The sequence below is a fragment of the Capra hircus genome, chromosome 6 (genome assembly GCF_001704415.2).
Source record: "Capra hircus breed San Clemente chromosome 6, ASM170441v1, whole genome shotgun sequence".
NCBI classification, from domain to species: domain Eukaryota; kingdom Metazoa; phylum Chordata; class Mammalia; order Artiodactyla; family Bovidae; genus Capra; species Capra hircus.
In genome coordinates this window covers 52,102,138-52,122,962 of record NC_030813.1, presented here as the reverse complement: position 1 = coordinate 52,122,962, position 20,825 = coordinate 52,102,138, and the positions used below count along the sequence as shown (strand labels likewise).

The 20,825-nt window shown below is 38.4% G+C and overlaps 1 pseudogene; it reads left to right on the top strand.

Moving 5' to 3' along the window:
- Nucleotides 5,914-20,825, top strand: part of LOC102172249 — a 57,158-nt pseudogene continuing 42,246 nt past the window's right edge.

Below are 20,825 nucleotides of genomic sequence, written 5' to 3'. Positions count from 1 at the left end.
TGCATGTGTGGAAACTGCCTCATTTTCTGAGCCAACATTTCATTAGCTCCTTGCCCCAAACAAGCTTCTACAGCTAAGCCGTATACTAAATTATTTAACAATTAACCTATTGAGACCATTTCCCCCATTTCCTCCACGGAGAATCACAGCACTTTCAGAGAGACAGGACAGTTATTTTTATTGTCATGAATATCAAGAGCTTACAACTCTCAATACAAGAATTTCACTTTATTATTTTCTCTATTAAGTGCAATCTCCTTTCTAATTTACCTTTAATGTATTAAGGGAGGGTTCTTATGTTAAAAAATATGACATAAGTAAACAGTTAATATCTCAAGATTTTATTGACAAACAGATGGCATTAGCATCAGAAAAATGGATTTCTGCCAGATTTTGGACAAAATTGTTAAGAAACGAATACAATAGTAGAATGAGTAAACCACTCTAAAGTTACCAAGAGATGTTCAAATCATGCACCACAAATCCACCAAGCAGGAAAAGAGGAGGTCCCTGAAAGGGCAGTCAGATTTCACATAGGGAAGAAGTTGGAATGGGTGTTCTGTGAAGATTTTTTTTTTTTTTTTAAATTTTACTGTTGGGGCTTCACCAATAGCTCAGTTGGTAAAGAATCTGCCTGCAATCCAGGAGAACCTGGGTCAGGAAGATCCCCTGGAGAAGGGATAAGCTACCCACTCCAGTATTCTTGGTCTTCCCTTGTGGTTCAGCTGGTAAAGAATCCACCTGCAAAGAGGGAGACTCAGGTTAGTTCTCTGGGTTGGGAAGATCCCCTGGAGAAGGGAAAGACTACCCACTCCAGTATTCTGACCTGGAGAACTCCAAGGACCATATAGTCCATGGGGTCGCAAAGAGTCGGATGTGACTGAGCGACTTTCAATTTCACTTTAAAAAGAGAGTTTTGCTTTTAAAGCACAGTGAATTGGGTCAGGAGAGACACAAACTCACAAAAAAATAAAATGGCAGGAGAGATGAAAATTATAAGAATGGAAGCTTGAGATAGGAAACATGACTACTTAGTTGCATTTGATATAGCATAGTACCAAAGGCTAATAGAAATGAGAACTATCATGAATTGACTGATCTTGAATAGTAGAATCAAAGAAATATATTTTTCCAGTTAGCAGCTGAGGTCTTCATGTAGGTTTTCAAATAGAGCATTGATAGGAAACTGTTCAATGTATTTGAGGATTATGCCAATAATGACACAGCATTTTTATTAATATTACAGGTAGTTCCCAACTTATGATGGCTCCACTTAAGACTTGCCAACTTTATGATATTTTGAAAGTGATAAACATTTAGTAGAAACTCCACTTTGAATTTTGAACTTTGATCTCTTCCCTGGGTTAACAATATGTACTAAGATACCAGAGCCTCAGCTTGCAATCGGTTCTATTATTATGAGCATGAATAACCAATACACATAGCAACCTTTCTGTACCCAGACAACAATTCTAGTTTTTACTTTCAATACAGTATTCAATAAATTACATGAGATATTCAACACTATAAAATAGATGGTGGTTTGATTATTTTGCCCCAATGGTAGACTAATATAAACATGTTCTGAGCATGTTGTAGGTAGGCTAGGCTAAGCTATGTGTGCTGTGCTTAGTTGCTCAGTCATGTCCAACTCTTTGTGACCCCATGGCTGTAGCCTGCCAAGCTCATCTGTCCATGATGTTTCTCCAGGCAAGAATACCGGAGTGGGTTGCCATGCCCTCCTCCAGGGAATCTTCCCAACCCAGGATTGAATCCAGGTCTCCCACATTACAGGTGGGTTCTTTACCATCTGAACCACCAGGGAAGCCCAAGAATGTTGGAGTGTGTAGCCTATCCCTTCTCCAGGAGAGCTTCCTGACCCAGGAATTGAATCAGTGTCTCTTGCATAGGTTAGCTCTTTTGTATTTCCCTACAAATTGATGAATTTTCTCTTCTTGAAAAAAATCTGATTATAGTAGGATTTTGTACAATGTTGAGGATATTTTGCATGATAAGACTGGCAATTCAGGATTAATATCTTCATCTTGGCAAGTATATTGCTCAAATGGAAGAGGGCGGAACTCAGAAAAGGCTTCTAATTGATTGTAGGCACATAGATTTCTCTGTTTAATGACATGACACTGGTAAAATTTAAGGGCTTATAAATTTGGAACTGATTGGAGGAAAACCTTCCCATGGTGTGGTGACCACTGGCAAAATACTCTGTATCAGGAAATCAGAAAAATACTATAACTGCCCCTTAAAATGGACTATATAATTTTATGGCTGGTGTAACATGTGTAGCTATGAAAGTTAAAATAATGATGGGTAAAGTAAAAAGAGGTAATTAAATATCACACTTCAGTGCATTAACCATTTATCCACAGGGACAAGAGAAGTGCTTCTCTAATCGATTTTAGTAATATATGTTTGAGTTGCTATGCTTTAATAAGATCTATTTTATTTTGCTATTGCTGAAACATCATTTGTGGTTTTGTGTTAAAAATGGTTTGCTCTTTGGAAGGACATGGTGTCTATTACAACATTTGGCATAGTACAGATATTCAGGCAACTTGTAGCCTTCCTTTCTAGTTCAGATCATAGCAGCTTGGGAGTATAAAATGGTTTACAATCTCACTTATATCCTCTGTTTCTCTCCATTATAAATCTTTTCAATACTTTCAAAATTTCATGCAGTTTTCTTTTTTTGAGAGCAACAAGTAATTATATAATCCCGATATAAATTATTACCAATCTTAGGAAGATTTCAGAGAATATAATTAAAAATTGTAATTTAAAAGAAGCTCTACTTTTGCTTTTTAAGGCCTCCAGTTATGAAAATAAAAGGGAAAGTGTTTTAAATATTGTAAAACTAGTCTGAATATAGATAATGAAGTTGACCCAACACTAGGCTTTCAGTCAGCCTCTATTATTTCATGTAATATTGTAATTCAGGACGATCTTAACAAAATTTTTAATGCAATTGTTCAATCAATTTCAGGATCAATTTTCCTCTCCCCTTTTTAGATTTTTCTGGCTTGTCTGATAATTAACTTGACATGGAACAGATCAAAGGAAAAATCAAACAAAAGTTTAGTAATAGGTGTACATGGAAGTGACCCTCCAAAATTGAGTAATTCACCAAAATGGCTGAAGCAATTACCTTAAAATTATCTTTGGCAAAAGACAAAATATGTTGGGGATTATGGTTTTGGATCTCAAAGGTGAGGAAGGCAATTTACATGATAAAGCAAATGTTTGGTAAACGAAAGTTTGTTGAGCCACGCAGAAGCAATAGGGCACAAAGTGGACTCTGATTTTTAAGCCCTGCCAAGTTTTTCCCACCGCACCTAGCCCATATTTTTTGCAGATATCTCTACTAATGGCTCTATTTCAGGAACAGATCCTCCATCTAAATTCTTTCACCCGGTTTGAGGGAAGGTTAAATTTTCTTTCTCAGTCTTTTGAGTCTTGATTGTTTTCAGCTTGAAATAATCTGCATGCTGTAGAGACACATTTCAGGGGAGCAAATTTTAGTTCCCTAGAAATATAAAATAAAATCATTTAAAATTAAAATTACATGTGACAGTTAAATAAATAATAGACTAGATTGAATAAGCTGTATCTCTGGTGTGTCACTAAATTAGCTTCAGCAATGAATGTATTATCTCTCTGATGACTGGTTATTGCACTATTTCAAAATGATTTTATAATTGTAATTTTTCTGTACTGAATTCTACTTTTATTGCATTCTACTTTTTCTATTCTATTCTATTGAATTCTACTTTTTCTGTATTGAATTCTACTGGTGTCATGTGTAGACACCAGTATCACAAAGTAGTCATTAAATTATTTAACAAAAGAAACTACAATTTGCCTAACTTTTTATGCCTGTTATCAGTAACAGTTGTTCGTACATTGTGCTTCTGCCACTTGTTGGCTGTGCAAGATTGGGAAAGTCAATTTACTTCACTCCACCTCAGCCATCGGAGAAGGCAATGGCACCCCACTCTAGCACTCTTGCCTGAAAAATCCCATGGACGGAGGGGCCTGGCAACCCACTCCAGTGTTCTTGCCTGGAGAATCCCAGGGATGGAGGAGCCTGGTGGGCTGCCATCTATGGGGTCGCACAGAGTCAGACATGACTGAAGCAACTTAGCAGCAGCAGCAGCAGCATGGGGTTAAGATGACGCCTAACAGCCTCCCCATATTCTGTGAGGTTGAATGGCCCCCTGTGGGAGTAGGATGGCGACCAGAGAACAACATGAACTTAAAAATAATGGAAGCAATCTATACAGTAGTCACAGGAGAGCCAGGACACCTGGATCAAAATCCACATATTGATTCATGGCTAGGGTTAGCTCAAGACCCTCTTACTTGGACAAGGTTTTGTATCCAGAAGGGAAAGGGAAAAATATTAATGGTACAAAAATTGATTGATGATAAAAAAGGAAATTCTACAGGATTTGGATGGGGACGACCTTCCCCCTCCTCCATGCTGAATAATAATGCGCCCACCGCCCAGTGCTCCACCAGGACTGGAAGCTGCCTTAGTTCCTGATCCAGGGCGAGGTGAAGTCTTCTAGCAGCCGTTGCTTCTCTGCCAGCTCTCCCGGAGGTCATAGAGCTGCCACCTCAGCAGACTCCAATCCTGGTGACAGAACCCTCTGGCCAACACTTCCAGGATCCGGCTCCAGCCGAACAGCCCAAACTATACCCGCCTCTCCCAGTGAGTACTCACAAGAAGTGGAGGGAGACATCAGAAGTAAGCATAGACTGCGCTCTGCCAGAGAGCCGGAGGGAGCTAAAGAGAACAGACAAGAGATTTACAATGCTAGCTGCTGCTCTGGGAAAATCTATCTCGGGCCCTCCAGAAAACCTCCTCTGCCCCAGGGACAGGACAGTCCTTCAAACGGTCCCAAAGGAGGCCCCGGCCCCTTTACAGCCAAACCAGTGTGCTCGGCGCCAAGGTTTTGGCGACTGAAAGAATGAATGCTCTAAGGCAAGGAAGGAGAAGGGAGCTCCCACAGTTGTGGGGCTTGCTGACTTGGAAATTAAATAGGGCTGCTGGGGCTCAGAGATATTAGGTCCCCAAGAACCCATGGTAACCTTAAAAGTGGGGGGACCAAACATTCTTGAGTGCCCAGTACCCCTGTTGGGAAGACACTTGCTCTCCATACTAGGAGCATAAGTGACTTTCTTCTCAGAGGAGAGGCCCACCATCCGGATGGATACTATGACTTACTTGCTCTCTCTCAATACACCCTCAAGATGAGTGGAGGTTGCATGGGCCTCCGAAAGAAGAACTAGGTGGGCCGGAAGAGCATGAAAGAGAGCTAACTCAATTATTCCCTGAGGACTGGACAGAAAACAACACCCCACCCTCCGAACCCCCGCCTCAACCAGGCTGGCTAAATAGAGGCCCAGGCCGACATACTACCCCACATCAATAGATTGAAACAAGTGAGCATTCTGGTAGAGTGCTAGTCAGCTTGGAATACACCAATCCTGCCAGTTAAAAAGGAAGGAGGACAGGACTATAGGCTTGTACAGGATCTAAGGCTAGTCAACCAGGCTCCTGTGACTTTACACCCCACTGTTCCAAACCCCTATACCTTACTTAGTCTCCTCTCACTGAGGACTAAAGTTTGTACTTGCCTAGATCTCAAGGATGCCTTCTTCTGCATATGTCTCGCCCCAGCGTCACAGCCCATCTTTGCCTTTGTGGGAAGATCCAGTCAGGGGCACCGAACAACAGCTCACCTGGACTCTCCCATAAGGGTTTAAGAATTCCCCAACCATCTTTGGGGAAGCCTTGGCTTCTGAACTGGACTCATTCCACCCGGAAAAGTACAGATGTTGGCTCCTACAATATGTGGATGACCTGCTGCTGTCTTCCAAGACCAAGAAAAAATGCTGGGAAGGGACAAAAATACTGCTCCAGCTGCTGATGGAAGCAGGTTACGGGGTGTTGAAGAAGACACAGATCTGCAAGGAGGAGGTAAGGTATCTGGGGTTTGTTTTAAAGAAGGACACAAGTTTCCAGACCCCAATTGGGTCCTATATACTGATGGTACTAGCCAGATAAACAAAGACAATGGCTGTCAGGTTAGCCAAAACAGAATTATTGGTATTGGAGGAGCTGGCACACACTCTGCTAAGCCAAACACACCAAGAGACCCACGTAGGCCATACTGCCTGCTCACAGGTTAATGCTGCCTCTCAGGTATTCAGACAAAAACATGTGGGTATTTAGCTGAATGAAAGGCATGCTGCCTTTTGAACACCTGGGAGTGGACTTCGCTAAAATGAAACCTCACCAACAGCACCGTTACATGCTGGTCAGAGTATGTAAGTTCTTGGGATGGGTAAAAGCTTCTCCTACCTGGACTGAAAGAGCATCAAAAGTAGCCCAGTGCCTGCTTAGGGAAATAGTTCCCAGATATGGATTTCCTACCAGCATTGGACCAGACAACGGCCTGGCTTTCATAGCTGATTTAGTACAACTAAGCTAAACTTTAGACATCAAATAGAAAATGAACACTGCATATAGGCCCAGAGTTCTGAGATGGTGGAATGAACCAACTGGACACTTAAAGAGACTCTCCAAGTGGATCATAGAGACTGACTGCTCCTGGGTGGACTTGCTGCCAATGGCTCTGCTCAGACTCAGGATGACCCCATGGTCCCAAGGCTATTCTCCATACGAAATTGTGTATGGGAGGCCCCCTCCCATAATAAAACAGATGTCAACAAATTTGCCTCAGGTAAGGGGAGATGGGATTTCACAGCAGATGGAACTGTGTAAGGTAATAAACCAGGTAACTAAGTTTGTACAAGAAAGGGTACCATTTCCCCTTGGGGAACAGATTCACAAATTTGTGCCTGTGGGTCAGGTGTGGGTCATGGACTGGAAACACGACTCCTTGGCCCCATATTGGAAGGGTCCATATACTGTTGTTTTAACCAGCCCTACTGCAGTTAAAGTTGCAGGTATCACTCCCTGGTTCCTCCATATGAGGAGGAAGAGAGCATACTACACAGACCTAGAGGATGCCAAGTGGACTATACAAAAGGACTGCACTGATCCCTGTGAAACCAAGATCATCTTAAAGAAGAAGAGGTGAAGCTCTACAATCAACTGCTGCTACAAGGACTTGCTGGTATCGTCTTGAAACTAACCATAGTTTCAGCACAAAGAGGGACCTGTGCTATAATTAATGTTGAATGTTGTATATATATATATTCCTGATTTATCTGGCAATATATCAGCCAACCTAGGTGATATGAAATGTCAGGTAAAAGCTGTGTCTGATGATAATCTTTCTTTTTGGACTTCAGTCCTATCTTGGGTGAAGGGTGATTGGTGGAAAACTATGTTTACCATTGTTATAGTTACCTTAATAGTTCTGCTTTGTGGATCCTGCATTTTACAATTTATTTTGAACTTTGTAACACAGAGGTTGGTATCGTTCTCCCAAATTGGCAGTCAGAGAGCCTGGGTGCAATATATCTCAATGAGTGATGCTCATACTAAGAGTTAAGAGCATCAAGAGGGGGGAATGAAGGAAGAAACAGTCAGAACAGTCTCCAACTTGAAAGCAGGACTCCACCTTGATCCGGACTGTGGACTTTGAGCTATATGCCCAGTATCTATGGAAACAACATACCAACTGGAAAACCAGGCCCTCCGGATGGAAGAACCCCAGGGCTGATACCTAGACTCTTCATTTCCTAAAAGAATACCCTAACTATCTGTGTAACCAAATAGAATCATAAATGCTATTATACTTATTGGGGTATGGCCACAAGCCTGTTGATAATTGTCCACTGTTAACTACCTAGGCTTAAGGCATATGAATCACAGGTTAACTTTGATTGCATCTTTCTCTTCTTTTGTTCAGACTAGTTTCAGGGAATTTGGGGAGGTGGGTTTGGGCACATACACTTAGGGTATATACCGCTACTTCTAAGTCACTTCAGTTGTGTCTGACTCTGTGCGACCCCACAGATGCCAGCCCACCAGGCTCCCCCACCCCTGGGATTCTCCAGGCAAGAACACTGAAGTGGGTTGCCATTTCCTTTTCCAACGCATGAAAGTGAAATCACTCAGTTGTGTCTGACGCTCAGCAACCACACGGACTGCAGCCCTCCAGGCCCCTCCATCCATGGGACTTTCCAGGCAAGAGTGCTGTAGTGGGGTTCCATTGACTTCTCCGTAGGGTATATAAGGTTTTCACAAAAAGTAGCTAGGGTCTTTGGCTAAGAGGAGACTCTGCCTTGGGCCTGCCAGTGTAATAAACTGAACTTCACTATCTGCATTGTCCTTCTGAGTGAGTTTGTTTCCCAGAATGCATGGCTATAATACTATTTCTTGTGTAAAAAAGTTATCATAAAATTAGTGGCTTACACAATACAAATTTACTATCTTAAATTCTGAAGGTCAGATGTTAATAATGTATCTCTAGTTTAAAATCAAGGTGTGGGCAGGTCTATGTTCCTTCCAGGGCCTAGGAGAAAATCTTCATCTTTTCTAGTTTCTTGAGGTTGCCCACATTCCTTGGTTCATGACCCATCTTCTTCCTCGATTTACAAAGCCAGCAATGTTTGGCCAGGTTCTGCTCATGTGGTAATCTCTCTGGTTTTCCTCTTCTTCTTATCTCTTCTACTTTTAAGAATCATTTGGGGTTATACTAGGCCCACTGAAATATTGCAGGATAATCTCCCAATTTTAAGGTCAGATTATTAGCAATACAAATTCCACGTACAAGAGAAAGTAATTTTCCTTTTCACACAACCTCACATGTTGAAAAACTGCTTTGAAATTTACCCTTTCTATTTTAAAACTAAAAAATATGCTCTCCAGTGCTGAGATACAAAAAAATAAATAAATAAACAAATAAATAAATAAATAAATAAATAATAAAGATTTAAAATTCACAACATAGCATGGTCTTTTAAAGTCAGATTTTTTAATTCCTTAGGAGAGTTTAATTGTGTGGAAATCAGTGAAATATGATTGTTCATTTCTTAGCACAATGTTACTATAGACATATGATTTAAATGAAAGATCAAACTCATTATATTTGTAATTGCTTGATTTGCTTTTGTACAGTTGTTCTAAGATATTTGACTAAATGATGAAATCCTGAAGACATCAAATTTGTGATAGTCTTGGAAGTGAAAACAATAAAAACATCTGATCAGCATTATTTTTGTTAATCTTGACTATTAACACTTCAGTTTTATTGTGTTGGTTAGTAATTCAAGAAGAACGTCCTCTACAAGGAAGGAGGGGATTAAATTTCAAGAAACTTCTTTAACCCTATTCATTTATGAGTTCTGACAATTTGTCAACTCCATTTATGCTGAAGGCACACAATGCTAATATTTGTCATGACATGTACAGAAGAAAAGTGCTTAGTGATACATTTTCCATATAATTTTAATGTTATTTTTAAGAGGTATAAATTCACAAGTTAAATTTCTAGATGTACAATCTCAATCTTTTTAATAGACATATTAATTTTCTAGAATTGGATGCTTGTAATCAATTCCATTGGGGCTATGGCAGAGGAAATATTTTTAAATGTAAATGCAATCACAAATGTGTAGGATATAGTGAAAAAATTATATTGGAAATATTTCCTTACCCACTAACAATTTTTTAAATGTAAGGTTTTTATTCACACCTGAGTAAAGTTCTTTCCAATAATTGGGTAATTAAATATTCAAAGACACATTAAATGAAACTAATACATGCAAATATAGTTGCTGCTAATATGATTTAGATTTGACTAAATTAACAGTATTAGTGGATCAGCAAGTACATTGGTGATAGAAATAAAGGGTACCTGGTTTTAATCAAAAATTATGTTTTCTGGATGTTGGTGAACAATTACTTTGAAAGATAAATGTGTTTAAAGACAGTATATTTTAGGAAGTTTATTTACTGCTGGTTTAGTCATAGATTTGCATGTTTGTTTCCAAAAATACCCTCATCTATGGCTTAAATATTTTATAGAATACTCGTCAACTCAAGGGGTTCACAGTTAAATGGTAAAGAATCTGCCTGCAATGCCGGAGACACAGAAGACACGGGTTAAATCACAGGGTTAGGAAGATCCCCTGGAGTTCGGTTCAGTTCAGTCACTCAGTCATGTCCGACTCTTTCCGATCCCATGAATTGCAGCATGCCAGGCCACCCTATCCATCACCAACTCCTGGAGTTCACTCACACTCATGTCCATCGAGTCAGTGATGCCATCCAGCCATCTCATCCTCTGTCGTCCCTTTCTCCTCCTGCCCCCAATCCCTCCCAGCATCAGAGTCTTTTCCAATGAGTCAACTCTTCTCATGAGGTGGCCAAAGTACTGGAGTTTAAGCTTTAGCATCATTCCTTCTAAAGAAATCGCAGGGCTGATCTCCTTCAGAATGGACTGGTTGGATCTCCTTGCAGTCCAAGGGACTCTCAAGAGTCTTCTCCAACACCACAGTTCAAAAGTATCAATTCTTCAGCTCTCAGCCTTCTTCACAGTCCAACTCTCACATCCATACATGACCACTGGAAAAACCATAGCTTTGACTAGATGGACCTTAGTCGGCAAAGTAATGTCTCTGCTTTTCAATACACTTTCTAGGTTGGTCATAACTTTTCTTCCAAGGAGTAAGCGTCTTTTAATTTCATGGCTGCAGTCACCATCTGCAGTGATTTTGGAGCCCCCCAAAATAAAGTCTGACACTGTTTCTACTGTTTCCCTGTCTATTTCCCATGAAGGGATGGGACCAGATGCCATGATCTTCGTTTTCTGAATGTTGAGCTTTAGGCCAACTTTTTCACTCTCCACTTTCACTTTCATCAAGAGGCTTTTTAGTTCCTCTTCACTCTCTGCCATAAGGGTGCTGTCATCTGCATATCTGAGGTTATTGATATTTCTCCTGGCAATCTTGATTCCAGCTTGTGTTTCTTCCAGTCCAGCGTTTCTCATGATGTGCTCCGCATATAAGTTAAATAAGCAGTGTGACAATATACAGCCTTGACATACTCCTTTTCCTATTTAGAATCAGTCTGTTGTTCCATGTCCAGTTCTAACTGCTGCTTACTGACCTGCATACAGGTTTCTCAAGAGGCAGGTCAAGTAGTCTGGTATTCCCATCTCTTTCAGAACTTTCCACAGTTTATTGTGATCCATACAGTCAAAGGCTTTGGCGTAGTTAATAAAGCAGAAATAGATGTTTTTCTGTAACTCTCTTGTTTTTTCCATGATCCAGTGGATGCTGGCAATTTGATCTCTGGTTCCTCTGCCTTTTCTAAAACCAAATTGAACATCAGGAAGTTCATGGTTGACGTATTGCTAAAGTCTGCCTTGGAGAATTTTGACCATTCCTTTACTAGCATGTGAGATGAGTTCAATTGTACAGTAGTTTGAGCATTTTTTGGTATTGCCTTTCTTTGGGATTGGAATGAAAACTGACCTTTTCCAGTCCAGTCCCCTGGAGTAGGAAATGGTAACCTATTTCATTATTCTTGGACAGAGGAGCCTTGTGGGCTACAGTCCATGAGTCACAAAGAGACAGACACAATTGAGTGACTGAACACCAGCATGCGTGCATGCACACACACACACATACACACATCAATTCTAAGACTTCTCCCAAGAGTACTCACTGGAGTGCTTTCAGAGTGTATTATTAAAATATTCAGTAAAAGTAGAGATATGCATATCCTATAACCCAGTTACAGGTTATGTATTACATAAACCCAGAGAAACATGGAGGTTTGTAATAAAAAGTTATAGGAGTGAAAAAGTGAGGGAAGGGAGACTAAGTTCACACCAGTGGAATATATAAGCATACTGTAGAATATTTATGCAGTAGAATAGTAGACTGAAGTCAAAATAAAAACAAATTATAGCTGTACCTACTGGTAAAAAAAAAAAAAAAGATTAACAAATTAAGAGTGAAGAAAGTTTAAAATAGAGATATAATGAACTTAGATAAAAAATGCAAACAGTGCATATTAATCAAGGATATTTTAAATTCATTAGGGATGAATTTAAATGTAATAAAATATGAAGATATGCATGAAAATGCATTGGAATAAGGGTAATCACTATTTCTTGCTTCTTGGATGGCTCAGCAGTAAAGAGGCACCTTCAATGCAGGAGACACAGGAGGCACGAATTTCATCCCTGGGTTGGGAAGATCCCCTGGAGAAGGAAATGGCAACCCATACCAGTATTCTTGTTTAAAGAATCCCCATGGACAGAGGAGCCTGACAGGTTACAGTTTAAAGGATCACAAAGAGTCAGACACAGCTGAGACACTAAGCATATATTTCTTTCCAGGCAGGAGAATTTATTCAGGAAAGGATATATAAACCTTTCAATATATCTGTAATGGGTGAATTCTAATGTTGGATGCTGACTACATTAGGTTTACTAAAAACGCATTTCAATACACTTTAATTGTATAAATTATAAAGCACCCTTTCATTGCACAAATATGATCTGTTAGTTCATACTTTCTGTGGTGCCACTTGTCTGTGTATGTATAACAAAACTCTGGAAAATAAAGTTAGTCAGGCTATTCCTTTCCAAAGCTTTTTGCCTGAAGCAGAATCTCCAAGGTGCCAATTCTGATACAACTTGTAGGGTAATTTCCTTTAGAAAATAGGCCAATTTCCATCTTCATCTCCCTTAGATACTGATGAGGGAATGTGGCCAGCAGTACATTCACAAAATGGAAAAAAGATCTTGGGTGTTGGCTGTCCTTTAACAATTGACAGTCTGCTCTCTCTGAGACAGACACTGGCCTCTTAGCATACTAGAAACTCTTTCTAATTCCTCTACAGTCAGGTAATTTGGGAACAAAAGTTGTCACTCAAAGTGTGACATTGAAAATCACTGATCTAAAAGATTCTTACCAGAATGTTATATTGAGGTCATAGCAAACTCCTTCCCTAAATACCAGCTTATATTATTTCTATTAGCAGTTACATTGTCACTGTATTACTCATTCTTTGAGCCCCACTCTTATCTATACATATGTGAAAAATTCTTTTGTATGCAACAAACTTTTTTGTTTATTTCTAAGTATGTTTAGTGAATACTGGATGAATAAATAAATAAGAACCTCTGGAGAATAAGCTTGTCTAGTTTGAGAATTACTGGTGCCAAACGTGAATATAGTCACTAGATTCTATCTTAGCTGAGATTTTAACCCAGGAACATACTTGTCTTAGTCTATTCAGACTTCTATAACAGAATACCATAGGAAAGGTAACTTATAAACAACAGGAATTTATTTGCCATACTTCTGGAGTCAGGGAAGTCCAAGGTGTACTGATATGGTTAGGTTGTAGTGAAGATACTTTTCTAGGTTGTAGACGTCAAACTCTTCACTGTTTCCTCACTTTGTGGAAAGGGCAAGAAAATTCTGTGGTGTTTTTTAAAGGGTAATTATCCAACTCATGAAGGCTTTCTTGGTGGCTCAGTGGTAAAGAATCCTCCTGCCAAAGCAGATGACAGATTTAATCCCTGGGTTGGTAAGATCACCTGGAGAAGGAAATGGCAGCCCCCTTGAGTATTCTTGCCCAGAAAATTCCTTAGACAAAAAAGCCTGGCAGTGTATGGTCCACAAGGTCTCAAAAAGTTGGACATGACTGAACAACTAAACAAAATAACAACTATCCCATCAATCAGGACTTGACCTTCATAACCTAAGCACCTCCCAGAAGACTCACCTCCTAATAATAATACATTGGGCATTAAAATTTGAACATATAAATTTTAAGAGTATACAAATATTCAAGCCATAACAACTTTTGTATGATGATACCAGGAATAATAAACATCATTGCAAAATTATGTATCGATTTATATTTATGAAATCATTAACTCAAAGCCATTGTCAATGAATCAAAAGTTGTCTTATAAGCATGTAGTTATATGCATTATAGTACATTTAGAATTTGGATCTTAAAAATTATATAAAGGGGGTATGGTAGACCCTAATGATTAGGCTATTGCTATAAATAATTTCAGAGCAAAAGTACTTTGTGTTGTAACTACTCTAAGACATAACTCTACTAAGAAAGAATTGATGTAGCAATAGTATACTTTTTTTTTTCTTAATGTCATTATTCAAAAATGCAAAACAGTTTCCATTCCCCATCCTCTTCCTCCACCTCCTTCTACTAATCTTTCATTTACTTGGACCTTAAGAACAGTTCAATCAAGCAAAACAAATATTACCAAAGATTCATTCCATGTTTTATTTGTGTTTGCTTATAAATATTTGAAAAGGAGATGAAAATGTAGTACAGCAATAGCCATTTTGTTATATAAAGATGTTCAGAGAAAAAGAGATCTCTTTTTCTCCTTGAATCAACCAAGTTACAAATGAGAATTAATTTTAAATTACTTTTCAATGTACCATTGCTTTTCCAAGATAATTAAAATTCATTATATTATGCACAAAACTTAAATACTATAGTTTCCTAAATCTCACATGATAAATAGAAAGTTTAATAGATTGACTACAAAGGTCTTTTGATTGCATACCTATCTGATAGAAAAATCCAATTTCGTATTCTAACTGCATTTGTTGAAAAACGCGACAATGATTTCTTTAAAACTCTTCCTGGGATGACTACAGGCACCCAAATTCCATTCTGAAAAGGCTATAGTACTTGTTCCTTGACATTTTCAAAGTTCATGTGATCCTGAAATGATTAAAGGTTATCTCTAGAGCATATTGTTGATGACAGTTTCCTTAGTTTGCTATAGTTCATAGGTAGCAAAGAATCCATTGTTTTAAGAATTTTTATTTTCTCTTTTACTCCATCCCTCAAGACACAATTTAAACTATTCATTGTTCCATAAGCTGATGTAGACTCCTATACAGTAGGATAGTATATTACCTATAGTGATACAAACACATAGTGATACAAACACATAGTTTAAGTTTTTAAAAAATCATTTAATTCCTATCATTTTCTTTAATGTTATTCCATGTAAATGATATATTACTCCTTTATCATAAACCAAGAAAAATAGAACCCAAGAATAATCTTGTAATCTATTACCAGTTGTTTTATTTGTACAAGGGCTATATAAAAGAAAACTAATAGAATATATTTACACTAGAGATGCTTTCACTCTTAACATGCATTTTTATTCTATTATAAACTTGTGTGTTTTATTAAAGCTCATTTAAAAATCAGATGATAAATGTACATAAAGTTGATTAATTATTTTAAAGTTTAAACTAAGTACCTATAACACTAAATATGTTAATGTGAATAGAATTTCTTAAATTTTCTTCTCTAGCCAAAGGGGTGAAATGTTTTCTACTCTAGAGACCACCAATCAATGGTTTCTTGTCAATTTGCAACTGTTAACTATTGTTTAATCAACCCTAAGATTTTATGCTCTGCTTAGTTACAATTGGTGAAGTTGTTTAGTCATTTTTTCTGACTCTTTACGACCCTGCAAACTATAGCCTGACAGGCTCTTTGTCCATGGGATTTTACAGTCAAGAATAATGGAGTGAGTTACTGTTTCATTTCCTTTTTCAGGGGATCTTCCTCACCCAGGGATAGAACCGACATCTCCTGCACTGGTAGGTGAGTTATTTCCACTGAGCCACCAGGTTATCCCTAATTAATAATTGTGTTTATTATTAATTATAAATATTGTGTATAATAATATTATTAATATTATTATTAATAAATATTGTGTATAATAATATAATAATATTATTATTATAAATATTGTGTATAATAGTTGCTCAGTTGTGTCCAACTTTGTGTGACCTGGAATTATCCAGGCAGGAAAACTGGAGGGGATTGCCTTTCCTTTCTTCAGGGGATCTTCCCAACCCAGGGATTGAACCCAAATCTCCTGAACTTCAGAAACTCTTTACCATTTGAGTCACCAGGGAAGCCCAATTAATAATTAATACTTGTTAATTCTCTCTTTCTTTTTCATACTTTCAAATGTGAATTTGCAAGAGAAATAATCTCTTTAGCTCATGGAAATACTGTGGCAAAATTTTTATTACATAGTAAATTCAGCAAGACAATTTTAAAAATATTTTACACTCAGATATCTACTGATCTTTTCTTTTTTTTTTCCATTCTTGCTCTCTTTTCTCTTATCTGATCCTTTGTTGTATGATGCATAGTTTGAACTGTTCTCATTTTACAGATGATATGGCTGAAGCTCCTGCTGCTGCTAAGTTGCTTCAGTCGTGTCCAACTCTGTGCGACCCCATAGATGGCAGCCCACCAGGCTCTCCCGTCCCTGGGATTCTCCAGGGAAGAACACTGGAGTGGGTTGCCATTTCCTTCTCCAATGCATGAAAGTGGAAAGTGAAAATTGAAAGTGAAATCGCTCAGTCGTGTCCGACTCTTCACAACCCCATGGACTGTAGCGCACCAGGCTCCACCTTTTTAACTTTTTAATCATGTGCTTTAATACAGTTGCCTTACATTCACTTCCCCCCATCTTGCTTACCTTCTCGGACTTTCTTCTACTTTTCCTTTTCATTCGGTCTATGAAGTTCTTGGTACCCTATTTACTTCTAATATTTCAACTCAATGAAACACTTAAATTGCCATTCCACCTCCTTCCTAACTGGGGTGAGAAGAGACTTACCTACTAGATCCTAGAGTGAGAAGGGGGATCGGTATGTCTTCACCTGCCGGTCAGCACAGCCAAACCAGAACACCACATGGTCCATGGTTGTTTCTCCCTTAACTTTCAAAATCCATTCTGCTTTGGTGGACTTGATCAGGTGCAGATGAAAACACAGATGGGTTAATTGTTCCATGTCCTAGGCCATCTCTGGAAAAGCCAATTCATACTCACATATGTATCCCGCTCCTTCTAGCCTGACAATTCCGAGGAGGTCAAGAATTTCACAGCAGATGGGACACCTCCTGGGGGAGGGTAGAATATGAGCACACAAGGACCAAGTTTCTTCCCCTAAAAATCCCCTGGCAATTGCTTAGTAATAATTTTCCCCAAGACGGCGTGGACACCACCTCCTAAATTACCTTCACAAATTTCCTTCCTAAGCCCTAACACGCTTGTCTACCTGTGTACCAAGCAACTGCCACCTGTCTATTCCAGGCTCCTGTGGGTCCCCACTCCTTCTAGTCCCTCCCAGGTGGGTGATCAGGCCCCCTCTTCCACCCTGACAGATGGGTTCCTCCTCACCTGAGCACCCAGTTCCCTTGCTGCTGTTCACTACCTGCCAAAGCGAAGAAACAAGGCATTGAAAGGCTGAATACTTCCAAATCGGTGAGGCGCCTTCCCTCCCCAGGAGATTCTAGCCACAAAGCCTCGGGGTGGCCTCACATGAGACCTGTCTCTTCAAAGTGAGGAGTTTCCCAGCCAATGCACCAAATGTTGTAGCCACGTGTTCTGGGAAACAAACTCACTCAGAAGGACAATGCAGATAGTGAAGTGTAGTTTATTACACTGGTGGGCCCAAGGCAGTCTCCTCTTAGCCAAGGACCCCAACCAGTTTTTGTGAAAACCTTATATACCCTAAGTGTACGTGCCCAAACCCACCTCCCCAAATTCCCTGAAACTAGTCTGAACAAAGGAAGAGAAAGATACAATCAAAGTTAACCCGTGATTCATATGCCTTAAGCCTAGGTAGTTAACAGTGGACAATTGTCAATAGGCCTGTGGTCATACCCCAATAAGCATAATAGAATTTATGATTCTATTTGGCTACACAGATAATTAGGGTATTCTTTTAGGCAACGGAGAGTCTAGGTATGAGTCCTGGGGTTCTTCCATCCCAGGGGCCTGGTTTTCCATTTGGTATGTCGTTTCCTAGATACTGGGCGTATAGCTCAAAGTCCACAGTCCAGCTCAAGATGGAGTCCTGCTTTCAAGATGGAGCCTGTTCTGTCTGGTTCCTCCTTCAATAGGAAACCAATACTGCCCTAGAAGATATTTAAGGTTTTTCATGTGTGACATTCATGGTATTTCAATGAATATAATGTCAATCTACAAATATTTCATATTTTGGAATGTATATATGAGTCAGGAAATGTATCCCACTTTCAGTCAAATTCACAGACATGTTTTACTCAGAAGCTTGGATTACCAAATAACTATAGAAATTAAAAACAGGAAGAACATTAATTCTGGGTAAATCTATCTTTTGTTTTTAGCACTTCTTTGTTGATTCTTCTTTTAGGTAAATAGAACTCACTTGCCGTTCTAATATTCTCTAATTCTTTTTCTTTGTGTGTGCCACTTTGATATAACTTTTCTTTAATTATTCCTACCATTTAGATTTAAACATTTCTATACACTTATCTTATTTCAGATTGTCAAGCTTATATTTTATTTTCTCAAGGATCACTTATTTGGTACTAATCACCAAATCCAGGATAAGGCAGTAGTAAGAGCAAATCTTTTTTTTTTTTTTTTTCTGTGATCAGATACGAACACTGTTTCTTCAAGTAAGTTATTCAAATTCAGCCAGCATTGGTTCATATATAAAGAGTTCATTACTGAAGAAATAAGTGTCTTCTGCTGCTTTTTTTGAAGGGAGTTAAAATTTTTGTTTTTTATTTGAAGTATAGCTGATTTACAGTGCTGTCAGTTTCAGGTGTACAGAAAACACTGATTTTTACACATATATTTATGTGTTCTAGTTTAGATTCTTTTCTATTATAGGTTATGATAAGGCATTAAATATAGTTACATGTGCTAAAGAGTAAGTCCTCATTGCTTATCTAATTTAGGGGGATTTTTATTAATTATATTGATCAGTTCAGGAAGGCTGACAAATTTTATCTAATCTTGTACATTTCTGAGTCACTTCAGTCTATTTAGTCTTTTTTTTTTTTTTTTTTTTTCAGGGGCTATTTTACACAGATGTTTTCTTCCATTGTCATTTCAAATGGTTCATTTGCCTGTTAGAGAGCCATGGATTTCTTTTATGTTAATTCTGACTATATTATTTCTGCTTTGATCGAGTGGCTAATGCTTCCTCCTGCTTAGAACTTCCTTTAACTGATTCTGGAGGATTTACCTAGCACTAGATTGCACTCCTAAAAGAGACTGGTTTTCCTTGATCCTTCTATTAAAAAATATATATATATATATATATTAGAATATAGTTGCTTTACAAGTTTCTGCTGTACAGCAAAATGAATCAGCTATAGTTAGTCACTCAGTCATGTCTGACTCTTTACAGCCTCATGGACTGTAGCCCATCTGGCTCCTCTGTCCATGGGATTCTCCAGGCAAGAATACTGGAGTAGGTTGCCATTCTTCCCCACTCAGGGATTGAATCCAGGTTTCCTGAATTGAGTCAGATTCTTTACTATCTGAGCCATGAGGGAAGCCTGAATTAGCTATATGTGTGTATACATATATTTACTGGTGTTGACCTGAAGATCCTGGCACACTTGAGCCAGGTAACTGTAGTCTTTCCATGAACCTCCTATAACACTGTACCAAATGGTGTTGGATGTGTCTCTAAGACTAGGAAATGTGAGTTGAAGAGTCTTTTTAGGGAAAACGAGCTGCAAGCCTCCCTCCAGTGTGTGTTTGGCGGCTGGGGGTGGGTGTGGGGGGGTGAAGGGGGGGGAGTGTGTGTAATCAAAGTAAAATGAAATTTTAAAAGAAAAAAATAAATTTACGATTAAATGGATTATTTCTTTAAATAAAGTAAACAATGTTTTTGAGTTCTGTGGATTCAAAGAAATTATTTATCTTCTTAAATAGGAACATCTCATTAAATCTGTTGGGAAAAAGTGAACTAATCAAGGATGGTGACCTGGAAAGAGGCAACTCAGCAGACCTGGGTTATAAAAACCCAACACATTCCTGAATGTAGTGAAAAGCCTGTCTTCAGAATGAGCCCTTGGCTGGCTCTGAACCTAACCTCTGATCTCTTAGGATGCTCTGCTTGGTAAGATTATTATTAGTTTTTTCATTCCTGAGGCCTTGGACCAAGCCTTACCAGCCTGGCCAGATAAATTTATCCTAATGATGTGATTTGTGGTGAATGCTTGGTTTTTCTTTGGGATGAAGTTTGGATGCAGTCTGAGAAATTGAAGTCAGTCACGTGTCAGTACTTCATGTGTACTATAACTGCTGCTGGGAGAATTAAATATATGCCTTTATGACTCCACTGGTCAGGGACACCTGAAAGCTTGTACCTGGTTTCTCTGGCCTTCCCCCCATGTGCCTTTTCACTTTGCTGATTTTGAACTGTGTCCTATGTTATGTAATAAACTGTAACCACGGAAATAACAGATTTATTATGACTAGCAAAGTCTTCAAGTAAATTATGAAGGCTGAGATGAATCTTGGGACCCTGATATAGATGAGAAAAAATATTATTGTAGGAAAATACATCTTGTTTAATAAAAGTCCTAGACTCCAGTTACAGTTGCCATGAAAGTTTTAGTCAAAATAGAATTAGCAATAACAGAAAATTAGGTCAATGAATCTTCCTAGTTCTGTTTGTTATATAAACAACAAAGATGATCATATTTACTCAAAAATAGAAACATTAAGGAAATTAGGGCTACAGAGTCTATCTGCCTCTTATAGTTTACAATTTGACATGATTTTTTTATTATTATTCACAAAAACTCATCTTTAATCATATAATTTAAGTAAGTGAAATCAGGGTCTCATATGTCTAATTTTGATTTATAGTCAACTTTAAAAAGTATGGTTAAAAATATGACAGGTATGTAATATGTATTGATGCTTAAGATGTAGTTGAATTTTCTTTTAACATTCATTCGTATACCTGCATGCTTAGTCGCTCAGTCA